At 46.5% G+C, this 12,745-nt stretch overlaps 4 non-coding genes across 4 annotated transcripts; all 4 read right to left on the bottom strand.

The window, feature by feature from the left end:
• Window positions 1–1,492: 1,492 nt before the first annotated feature.
• Window positions 1,493–1,564, bottom strand: TRNAH-GUG (transfer RNA histidin (anticodon GUG)). The gene has a single exon. It is a non-coding gene; the product is annotated as a tRNA-His (tRNA).
• Window positions 1,565–3,962: 2,398 nt separating this feature from the next.
• TRNAH-GUG (transfer RNA histidin (anticodon GUG)) lies at window positions 3,963–4,034 on the bottom strand. The gene has a single exon. It is a non-coding gene; the product is annotated as a tRNA-His (tRNA).
• Window positions 4,035–6,432: 2,398 nt separating this feature from the next.
• TRNAH-GUG (transfer RNA histidin (anticodon GUG)) lies at window positions 6,433–6,504 on the bottom strand. Its single transcript has one exon. It is a non-coding gene; the product is annotated as a tRNA-His (tRNA).
• A 2,321-nt stretch (window positions 6,505–8,825) lies between these two features.
• TRNAH-GUG (transfer RNA histidin (anticodon GUG)) lies at window positions 8,826–8,897 on the bottom strand. Its single transcript has one exon. It is a non-coding gene; the product is annotated as a tRNA-His (tRNA).
• Window positions 8,898–12,745: the final 3,848 nt, after the last annotated feature.

Genomic DNA, 12,745 nt, shown 5'->3' with positions numbered 1-12,745 from the left:
TGTCTCGCCCGCATACATGGATGCACGTTCACGCCTCCTCCTTCTCTCGGCTTCATACAGGGATCATATCTCCTCCCTGTCTCACCCTCATGCAGGCATGCATGACCAATGCTCCTTCCCTTCTCGCCTGCATACATGGATGCACGTTCACGCCTCCTCCTTCTCTCGGCTTCATACGGGGATCATATCTCCTCCCTGTCTCACCCTCATGCAGGGATGCATGACCAATGCTCCTTCCTGTCTCGCCCGCATACATGGCTGCACGTTCACGCCTCCTCCTTCTCTCGGCTTCATACGGGGATCATATCTCCTCCCTGTCTCACCCTCATGCAGGGATGCATGACCAATGCTCCTTCCCTTCTCGCCTGCATACATGGATGCACGTTCACGCCTCCTCCTTCTCTCGGCTTCATACGGGGATCATATCTCCTCAATGTCTCACCCTCACTTCCAACATGTGTAACTTCTTGTTCTCTTTGACGTCTGGGGCATGGGTGGCTACTGCACAGCTCTAGATGTCGCCCACCTGCAAGGTGCTATTGAAAGCACTTTTCCACATTGGACGTGCTATATTAACCCCCTCTCCCCAAATACAATAAAAATAAAGAAATATATGTGCTTCCATAATGTCTACCTTCTAATGTTTCATATGTGTAAGCACATTGTCCTCCTCCTGACCACATTCTAAAACTATGTGCAAATTGTTCCTTCCATAAACTGTAACTTCCTTGGCCCTTTATTTATAATGACTGTTATACTCTCTCTCTTTCCGCCACAGTATAAAAAAGCCTAGCACACCTCATGATTGGACTAAGAAATTCCTGTCATTTAGTTGGAAATGATTTTCCCATTATCCCCAAAAACTCCTCACTGTGTCTAAGAACGCTTTTTTTCGCAGGACAATACAGATCAGATTGACTTGAAAGGTCCTTTCACGCGACTACAGAATGCCTCTCATTCCACTAAAAGATACTCCAGTGCCTACAATAGCCTAGGACTAGACTATGAGTCCCAATGTAGAAAGACCACAAGTCCACAGATATGCCTGTTTATTTAAACATCTGTATTATCATCAGCGTGTGACTGTAAAGGCGGGACCTCGCGCTCTCTGTAACGCGCTCCATTGGCAACATCAGTTAAATGTCGTTGGTTCAATCCCTCGCGGATGTTGTTTTTATTCCCATTTGTAACTGGGAAATACTGTCGCTGCAATACATATGTCTTAATCAAGCTAGTGGTTATTGACGTAAATGGCAGTGTTATAATGTTTCATGTACTGCAAATGTCACCACATAATGCGCTCTTAATTAGATTTGGTTGAAATACATTACAGTCACCCGATGAAAAAGTGTGCAAAGAGCATTAAAGAAACAAAAGGTTCATAACAGTAACAGGACATATCGAATTGTTTCAGTCCTCCACAGAGATTGCCAATGTATTAATGGAAATTCTAAAATATCTGCCCAACTGCCGTGACATTGCCTCACCGCAATGCCGTGACTCGGATTCGAACCGAGGTTGCTGCGGCCACAACGCAGAGTACTAACCACTATACGATCACGGCGAGCTACTTGGGCTACTACAATGTGACGTTCCACCTCTATCATAAGCTGTAATCCATCTGTGATGTCATGACTCATGTTTGAATTAAAGGTTGGTTGTGATGTTATCCATGAGAATAAGTGGACACCTGATCCCCAGTCACTTATTTAAGATCTCAATAATCAAGTCAGAATCCAAATGAAAGTCATCAAAGTGGAGCCAATTAGAAATAATATAGTTACACAAACCTGGCAATGGTGCGGCAGCCAGGGCCGATAATGGCCCGCCAGCCTGAGAGCAGGAAAGTGTGAGAGCAGTGATGGTCTTGTGAGAGTTTACAGCTGTTATTGACCCTGTCCCCTTCCATTGCAGAGTTTTCTCCCTATAAGAAGTGCAGAGGCTCCCTCCGGGGTGCTAATAGTACATTTCTTTTTTTGCGCAGGAGAAGTGCTCTTCACCAATTGCACGTGCCAAATCACCCGAAGGCCACCACCATAAAATTCAGGCATTCATGTTCATGCGTCCTCCATGTTATGTCCTTATAAAGGGATGCATGTTCATGATGACTCCATGTCACACCTGCATACAAGGATGTATGTTCATGCCGCCTCGTTCTCTTGGCTTCATACAGGGATTTTATCTCCTCCCTGTCTCACCCTCATGCAGGGATGCATGACCAATGCTCCTTCCCTTCTCGCCCGCATACATGGATGCACGTTCATGTCTCCTCGTTCTCTCGGCTTCATACAGGGATTTTATCTCCTCCCTGTCTCACCCTCAGGAAGGGATGCATGACCAATGCTCCTTCCCGTCTCGCCCGCATACATGGATGCACGTTCACGCCTCCTCCTTCTCTCGGCTTCATACGGGGATCATATCTCCTCCCTGTCTCACCCTCATGCAGGGATGCATGACCAATGCTCCTTCCTGTCTCGCCCGCATACATGGATGCACGTTCACGCCTCCTCCTTCTCTCGGCTTCATACAGGGATCATATCTCCTCCCTGTCTCACCCTCATGCAGGCATGCATGACCAATGCTCCTTCCCTTCTCGCCTGCATACATGGATGCACGTTCACGCCTCCTCCTTCTCTCGGCTTCATACGGGGATCATATCTCCTCCCTGTCTCACCCTCATGCAGGGATGCATGACCAATGCTCCTTCCTGTCTCGCCCGCATACATGGCTGCACGTTCACGCCTCCTCCTTCTCTCGGCTTCATACGGGGATCATATCTCCTCCCTGTCTCACCCTCATGCAGGGATGCATGACCAATGCTCCTTCCCTTCTCGCCTGCATACATGGATGCACGTTCACGCCTCCTCCTTCTCTCGGCTTCATACGGGGATCATATCTCCTCAATGTCTCACCCTCACTTCCAACATGTGTAACTTCTTGTTCTCTTTGACGTCTGGGGCATGGGTGGCTACTGCACAGCTCTAGATGTCGCCCACCTGCAAGGTGCTATTGAAAGCACTTTTCCACATTGGACGTGCTATATTAACCCCCTCTCCCCAAATACAATAAAAATAAAGAAATATATGTGCTTCCATAATGTCTACCTTCTAATGTTTCATATGTGTAAGCACATTGTCCTCCTCCTGACCACATTCTAAAACTATGTGCAAATTGTTCCTTCCATAAACTGTAACTTCCTTGGCCCTTTATTTATAATGACTGTTATACTCTCTCTCTTTCCGCCACAGTATAAAAAAGCCTAGCACACCTCATGATTGGACTAAGAAATTCCTGTCATTTAGTTGGAAATGATTTTCCCATTATCCCCAAAAACTCCTCACTGTGTCTCAGAACGCTTTTTTTCACAGGACAATACAGATCAGATTGACTTGAAAGGTCCTTTCACGCGACTACAGAATGCCTCTCATTCCACTAAAAGATACTCCAGTGCCTACAATAGCCTAGGACTAGACTATGAGTCCCAATGTAGAAAGACCACAAGTCCACAGATATGCCTGTTTATTTAAACATCTGTATTATCATCAGCGTGTGACTGTAAAGGCGGGACCTCGCGCTCTCTGTAACGCGCTCCATTGGCAACATCAGTTAAATGTCGTTGGTTCAATCCCTCGCGGATGTTGTTTTTATTCCCATTTGTAACTGGGAAATACTGTCGCTGCAATACATATGTCTTAATCAAGCTAGTGGTTATTGACGTAAATGGCAGTGTTATAATGTTTCATGTACTGCAAATGTCACCACATAATGCGCTCTTAATTAGATTTGGTTGAAATACATTACAGTCACCCGATGAAAAAGTGTGCAAAGAGCATTAAAGAAACAAAAGGTTCATAACAGTAACAGGACATATCGAATTGTTTCAGTCCTCCACAGAGATTGCCAATGTATTAATGGAAATTCTAAAATATCTGCCCAACTGCCGTGACATTGCCTCACCGCAATGCCGTGACTCGGATTCGAACCGAGGTTGCTGCGGCCACAACGCAGAGTACTAACCACTATACGATCACGGCGAGCTACTTGGGCTACTACAATGTGACGTTCCACCTCTATCATAAGCTGTAATCCATCTGTGATGTCATGACTCATGTTTGAATTAAAGGTTGGTTGTGATGTTATCCATGAGAATAAGTGGACACCTGATCCCCAGTCACTTATTTAAGATCTCAATAATCAAGTCAGAATCCAAATGAAAGTCATCAAAGTGGAGCCAATTAGAAATAATATAGTTACACAAACCTGGCAATGGTGCGGCAGCCAGGGCCGATAATGGCCCGCCAGCCTGAGAGCAGGAAAGTGTGAGAGCAGTGATGGTCTTGTGAGAGTTTACAGCTGTTATTGACCCTGTCCCCTTCCATTGCAGAGTTTTCTCCCTATAAGAAGTGCAGAGGCTCCCTCCGGGGTGCTAATAGTACATTTCTTTTTTTGCGCAGGAGAAGTGCTCTTCACCAATTGCACGTGCCAAATCACCCGAAGGCCACCACCATAAAATTCAGGCATTCATGTTCATGCGTCCTCCATGTTATGTCCTTATAAAGGGATGCATGTTCATGATGACTCCATGTCACACCTGCATACAAGGATGCATGTTCATGCCGCCTCGTTCTCTTGGCTTCATACAGGGATTTTATCTCCTCCGTGTCTCACCCTCATGCAGGGATGCATGACCAATGCTCCTTCCCTTCTCGCCCGCATACATGGATGCACGTTCATGTCTCCTCGTTCTCTCGGCTTCATACAGGGATTTTATCTCCTCCCTGTCTCACCCTCAGGAAGGGATGCATGACCAATGCTCCTTCCCGTCTCGCCCGCATACATGGATGCACGTTCACGCCTCCTCCTTCTCTCGGCTTCATACGGGGATCATATCTCCTCCCTGTCTCACCCTCATGCAGGGATGCATGACCAATGCTCCTTCCTGTCTCGCCCGCATACATGGATGCACGTTCACGCCTCCTCCTTCTCTCGGCTTCATACAGGGATCATATCTCCTCCCTGTCTCACCCTCATGCAGGCATGCATGACCAATGCTCCTTCCCTTCTCGCCTGCATACATGGATGCACGTTCACGCCTCCTCCTTCTCTCGGCTTCATACGGGGATCATATCTCCTCCCTGTCTCACCCTCATGCAGGGATGCATGACCAATGCTCCTTCCTGTCTCGCCCGCATACATGGCTGCACGTTCACGCCTCCTCCTTCTCTCGGCTTCATACGGGGATCATATCTCCTCCCTGTCTCACCCTCATGCAGGGATGCATGACCAATGCTCCTTCCCTTCTCGCCTGCATACATGGATGCACGTTCACGCCTCCTCCTTCTCTCGGCTTCATACGGGGATCATATCTCCTCAATGTCTCACCCTCACTTCCAACATGTGTAACTTCTTGTTCTCTTTGACGTCTGGGGCATGGGTGGCTACTGCACAGCTCTAGATGTCGCCCACCTGCAAGGTGCTATTGAAAGCACTTTTCCACATTGGACGTGCTATATTAACCCCCTCTCCCCAAATACAATAAAAATAAAGAAATATATGTGCTTCCATAATGTCTACCTTCTAATGTTTCATATGTGTAAGCACATTGTCCTCCTCCTGACCACATTCTAAAACTATGTGCAAATTGTTCCTTCCATAAACTGTAACTTCCTTGGCCCTTTATTTATAATGACTGTTATACTCTCTCTCTTTCCGCCACAGTATAAAAAAGCCTAGCACACCTCATGATTGGACTAAGAAATTCCTGTCATTTAGTTGGAAATGATTTTCCCATTATCCCCAAAAACTCCTCACTGTGTCTAAGAACGCTTTTTTTCACAGGACAATACAGATCAGATTGACTTGAAAGGTCCTTTCACGCGACTACAGAATGCCTCTCATTCCACTAAAAGATACTCCAGTGCCTACAATAGCCTAGGACTAGACTATGAGTCCCAATGTAGAAAGACCACAAGTCCACAGATATGCCTGTTTATTTAAACATCTGTATTATCATCAGCGTGTGACTGTAAAGGCGGGACCTCGCGCTCTCTGTAACGCGCTCCATTGGCAACATCAGTTAAATGTCGTTGGTTCAATCCCTCGCGGATGTTGTTTTTATTCCCATTTGTAACTGGGAAATACTGTCGCTGCAATACATATGTCTTAATCAAGCTAGTGGTTATTGACGTAAATGGCAGTGTTATAATGTTTCATGTACTGCAAATGTCACCACATAATGCGCTCTTAATTAGATTTGGTTGAAATACATTACAGTCACCCGATGAAAAAGTGTGCAAAGAGCATTAAAGAAACAAAAGGTTCATAACAGTAACAGGACATATCGAATTGTTTCAGTCCTCCACAGAGATTGCCAATGTATTAATGGAAATTCTAAAATATCTGCCCAACTGCCGTGACATTGCCTCACCGCAATGCCGTGACTCGGATTCGAACCGAGGTTGCTGCGGCCACAACGCAGAGTACTAACCACTATACGATCACGGCGAGCTACTTGGGCTACTACAATGTGACGTTCCACCTCTATCATAAGCTGTAATCCATCTGTGATGTCATGACTCATGTTTGAATTAAAGGTTGGTTGTGATGTTATCCATGAGAATAAGTGGACACCTGATCCCCAGTCACTTATTTAAGATCTCAATAATCAAGTCAGAATCCAAATGAAAGTCATCAAAGTGGAGCCAATTAGAAATAATATAGTTACACAAACCTGGCAATGGTGCGGCAGCCAGGGCCGATAATGGCCCGCCAGCCTGAGAGCAGGAAAGTGTGAGAGCAGTGATGGTCTTGTGAGAGTTTACAGCTGTTATTGACCCTGTCCCCTTCCATTGCAGAGTTTTCTCCCTATAAGAAGTGCAGAGGCTCCCTCCGGGGTGCTAATAGTACATTTCTTTTTTTGCGCAGGAGAAGTGCTCTTCACCAATTGCACGTGCCAAATCACCCGAAGGCCACCACCATAAAATTCAGGCATTCATGTTCATGCGTCCTCCATGTTATGTCCTTATAAAGGGATGCATGTTCATGATGACTCCATGTCACACCTGCATACAAGGATGTATGTTCATGCCGCCTCGTTCTCTTGGCTTCATACAGGGATTTTATCTCCTCCCTGTCTCACCCTCATGCAGGGATGCATGACCAATGCTCCTTCCCTTCTCGCCCGCATACATGGATGCACGTTCATGTCTCCTCGTTCTCTCGGCTTCATACAGGGATTTTATCTCCTCCCTGTCTCACCCTCAGGAAGGGATGCATGACCAATGCTCCTTCCCGTCTCGCCCGCATACATGGATGCACGTTCACGCCTCCTCCTTCTCTCGGCTTCATACGGGGATCATATCTCCTCCCTGTCTCACCCTCATGCAGGGATGCATGACCAATGCTCCTTCCTGTCTCACCCTCATGCAGGCATGCATGACCAATGCTCCTTCCCTTCTCGCCTGCATACATGGATGCACGTTCACGCCTCCTCCTTCTCTCGGCTTCATACGGGGATCATATCTCCTCCCTGTCTCACCCTCATGCAGGGATGCATGACCAATGCTCCTTCCTGTCTCGCCCGCATACATGGCTGCACGTTCACGCCTCCTCCTTCTCTCGGCTTCATACGGGGATCATATCTCCTCCCTGTCTCACCCTCATGCAGGGATGCATGACCAATGCTCCTTCCTGTCTCGCCCGCATACATGGATGCACGTTCACGCCTCCTCCTTCTCTCGGCTTCATACGGGGATCATATCTCCTCAATGTCTCACCCTCACTTCCAACATGTGTAACTTCTTGTTCTCTTTGACGTCTGGGGCATGGGTGGCTACTGCACAGCTCTAGATGTCGCCCACCTGCAAGGTGCTATGGAAAGCACTTTTCCACATTGGACGTGCTATATTAACCCCCTCTCCCCAAATACACTAAAAATAAAGAAATATATGTGCTTCCATAATGTCTACCTTCTAATGTTTCATATGTGTAAGCACATTGTCCTCCTCCTGACCACATTCTAAAACTATGTGCAAATTGTTCCTTCCATAAACTGTCACTTCCTTGGCCCTTTATTTATAATGACTGTTATACTCTCTCTCTTTCCGCCACAGTATAAAAAAGCCTAGCACACTTCATGATTGGACTAAGAAATTCCTGTCATTTAGTTGGAAATGATTTTCCCATTATCCCCAAAAACTCCTCACTGTGTCTAAGAACGCTTTTTTTCACAGGACAATACAGATCAGATTGACTTGAAAGGTCCTTTCACGCGACTACAGAATGCCTCTCATTCCACTAAAAGATACTCCAGTGCCTACAATAGCCTAGGACTAGACTATGAGTCCCAATGTAGAAAGACCACAAGTCCACAGATATGCCTGTTTATTTAAACATCTGTATTATCATCAGCGTGTGACTGTAAAGGCGGGACCTCGCGCTCTCTGTAACGCGCTCCATTGGCAACATCAGTTAAATGTCGCTGGTTCAATCCCTCGCGGATGTTGTTTTTATTCCCATTTGTAACTGGGAAATACTGTCGCTGCAATACATATGTCTTAATCAAGCTAGTGGTTATTGACGTAAATGGCAGTGTTATAATGTTTCATGTACTGCAAATGTCACCACATAATGCGCTCTTAATTAGATTTGGTTGAAATACATTACAGTCACCCGATGAAAAAGTGTGCAAAGAGCATTAAAGAAACAAAAGGTTCATAACAGTAACAGGACACATCGAATTGTTTCAGTCCTCCACAGAGATTGCCAATGTATTAATGGAAATTCTAAAATATCTGCCCAACTGCCGTGACATTGCCTCACCGCAATGCCGTGACTCGGATTCGAACCGAGGTTGCTGCGGCCACAACGCAGAGTACTAACCACTATACGATCACGGCGAGCTACTTGGGCTACTACAATGTGACGTTCCACCTCTATCATAAGCTGTAATCCATCTGTGATGTCATGACTCATGTTTGAATTAAAGGTTGGTTGTGATGTTATCCATGAGAATAAGTGGACACCTGATCCCCAGTCACTTATTTAAGATCTCAATAATCAAGTCAGAATCCAAATGAAAGTCATCAAAGTGGAGCCAATTAGAAATAATATAGTTACACAAACCTGGCAATGGTGCGGCAGCCAGGGCCGATAATGGCCCGCCAGCCTGAGAGCAGGAAAGTGTGAGAGCAGTGATGGTCTTGTGAGAGTTTACAGCTGTTATTGACCCTGTCCCCTTCCATTGCAGAGTTTTCTCCCTATAAGAAGTGCAGAGGCTCCCTCCGGGGTGCTAATAGTACATTTCTTTTTTTGCGCAGGAGAAGTGCTCTTCACCAATTGCACGTGCCAAATCACCCGAAGGCCACCACCATAAAATTCAGGCATTCATGTTCATGCGTCCTCCATGTTATGTCCTTATAAAGGGATGCATGTTCATGATGACTCCATGTCACACCTGCATACAAGGATGTATGTTCATGCCGCCTCGTTCTCTTGGCTTCATACAGGGATTTTATCTCCTCCCTGTCTCACCCTCATGCAGGGATGCATGACCAATGCTCCTTCCCTTCTCGCCCGCATACATGGATGCACGTTCATGTCTCCTCGTTCTCTCGGCTTCATACAGGGATTTTATCTCCTCCCTGTCTCACCCTCAGGAAGGGATGCATGACCAATGCTCCTTCCCGTCTCGCCCGCATACATGGATGCACGTTCACGCCTCCTCCTTCTCTCGGCTTCATACGGGGATCATATCTCCTCCCTGTCTCACCCTCATGCAGGGATGCATGACCAATGCTCCTTCCTGTCTCACCCTCATGCAGGCATGCATGACCAATGCTCCTTCCCTTCTCGCCTGCATACATGGATGCACGTTCACGCCTCCTCCTTCTCTCGGCTTCATACGGGGATCATATCTCCTCCCTGTCTCACCCTCATGCAGGGATGCATGACCAATGCTCCTTCCTGTCTCGCCCGCATACATGGCTGCACGTTCACGCCTCCTCCTTCTCTCGGCTTCATACGGGGATCATATCTCCTCCCTGTCTCACCCTCATGCAGGGATGCATGACCAATGCTCCTTCCTGTCTCGCCCGCATACATGGATGCACGTTCACGCCTCCTCCTTCTCTCGGCTTCATACGGGGATCATATCTCCTCAATGTCTCACCCTCACTTCCAACATGTTTAACTTCTTGTTCTCTTTGACGTCTGGGGCATGGGTGGCTACTGCACAGCTCTAGATGTCGCCCACCTGCAAGGTGCTATGGAAAGCACTTTTCCACATTGGACGTGCTATATTAACCCCCTCTCCCCAAATACAATAGAAATAAAGAAATATATGTGCTTCCATAATGTCTACCTTCTAATGTTTCATATGTGTAAGCACATTGTCCTCCTCCTGACCACATTCTAAAACTATGTGCAAATTGTTCCTTCCATAAACTGTCACTTCCTTGGCCCTTTATTTATAATGACTGTTATACTCTCTCTCTTTCCGCCACAGTATAAAAAAGCCTAGCACACCTCATGATTGGACTAAGAAATTCCTGTCATTTAGTTGGAAATGATTTTCCCATTATCCCCAAAAACTCCTCACTGTGTCTAAGAACGCTTTTTTTCACAGGACAATACAGATCAGATTGACTTGAAAGGTCCTTTCATGCGACTACAGAATGCCTCTCATTCCACTAAAAGATACGCCAGTGCCTACAATAGCCTAGGACTAGACTATGAGTCCCAATGTAGAAAGACCACAAGTCCACAGATATGCCTGTGTATTTAAACATCTGTATTATCATCAGCGTGTGACTGTAAAGGTGGGACTTCGCGCTCTCTGTAACGCGCTCCATTGGCAACATCAGTTAAATGTCGTTGGTTCAATCCCTCGCGGATGTTGTTTTTATTCCCATTTGTAACTGGGAAATACTGTCGCTGCAATACATATGTCTTAATCAAGCTAGTGGTTATTGACGTAAATGGCAGTGTTATAATGTTTCATGTACTGCAAATGTCACCACATAATGTGCTCTTAATTACATTTGGTTGAAATACATTACAGTCACCCGATGAAAAAGTGTGCAAAGAGCATTAAAGAAACAAAAGGTTCATAACAGTAACAGGACATATCGAATTGTTTCAGTCCTCCACAGAGATTGCCAATGTATTAATGGAAATTCTAAAATATCTGCCCAACTGCCGTGACATTGCCTCACCGCAATGCCGTGACTCGGATTCGAACCGAGGTTGCTGCGGCCACAACGCAGAGTACTAACCACTATGCGATCACGGCGAGCTACTTGGGCTGCTACAGTGTGACGTTCCACCTCTATCATAAGCTGTACTCCATCTGTGATGTCATGACTCATGTTTGAATTAAAGGTTGGCTGTGATGTTATCCATGAGAATAAGTGGACACCTGATCCCCAGTCACTTATTTAAGATCTCAATAATCAAGTCAGAATCCAAATGAAAGTCATCAAAGTGGAGCCAATTAGAAATAATATAGTTACACAAACCTGGCAATAGTGCGGCAGCCAGGGCCGATAATGGCCCGCCAGCCTGAGAGCAGGAAAGTGTGAGAGCAGTGATGGTCTTGTGAGAGTTTACAGCTGTTATTGACCCTGTCCCCTTCCATTGCAGAGTTTTCTCCCTATAAGAAGTGCAGAGGCTCCCTCCGGGGTGCTAATAGTACATTTATTTTTTTGCGCAGGAGAAGTGCTCTTCACCAATTGCACGTGCCAAATCACCCGAAGGCCACCACCATAAAATTCAGGCATTCATGTTCATGCGTCCTCCATGTTATGTCCTTATAAAGGGATGCATGTTCATGATGACTCCATGTCACACCTGCATACAAGGATGCATGTTCATGCCGCCTCGTTCTCTTGGCTTCATACAGGGATTTTATCTCCTCCCTGTCTCACCCTCATGCAGGGATGCATGACCAATGCTCAATCCCTTCTCGCCCGCATACAATGATGCACGTTCATGTCTTCTCGTTCTCTCGGCTTCATACGGGGATTTTATCTCCTCCCTGTCTCACCCTCAGGAAGGGATGCATGACCAATGCTCCTTCCCGTCTCGCCCGCATACATGGATGCACGTTCACGCCTCCTCCTTCTCTCGGCTTCATACGGGGATCATATCTCCTCCCTGTCTCACCCTCATGCAGGGATGCATGACCAATGCTCCTTCCCTTCTCGCCTGCATACATGGATGCACATTCACGCCTCCTCCTTCTCTCGGCTTCATACGCGATCATATCTCCTCCCTGTCTCACCCTCATGCAGGGATGCATGACCAACGCTCCTTCCTGTCTCGCCCGCATACATGGATGCACGTTCACGCCTCCTCCTTCTCTCGGCTTCATACGGGGATCATATCTCCTCCCTGTCTCACCCTCATGCAGGGATGCATGTCCAATGCTCCTTCCCTTCTCGCCTGCATACATGGATTCACGTTCACGCCTCCTCCTTCTCTCGGCTTCATACGGGGATCATATCTCCTCAATGTCTTACCCTCACTTCCAACATGTGTAACTTCTTGTTCTCTTTGACGTCTGGGGCATGGGTGGCTACTGCACAGCTCTAGATGTCGCCCACCTGCAAGGTGCTATGGAAAGCACTTTTCCACATTGGACGTGCTATATTAACCCCCTCTCCCCAAATACAATAAAAATAAAGAAATATATGTGCTTCCATAATGTCTACCTTCTAATGTTTCATATGTGTAAGCACATTGTCCT

This window comes from Ambystoma mexicanum (genome assembly GCF_040938575.1).
Source record: "Ambystoma mexicanum isolate Mex_15411 chromosome 12 unlocalized genomic scaffold, UKY_AmexF1_1 Mex_chr12_unloc.1, whole genome shotgun sequence".
Lineage (NCBI taxonomy): Eukaryota > Metazoa > Chordata > Amphibia > Caudata > Ambystomatidae > Ambystoma > Ambystoma mexicanum.
Note: the sequence above shows the minus strand (reverse complement) of the source record. Positions and strands in the feature narration are given on the sequence as shown.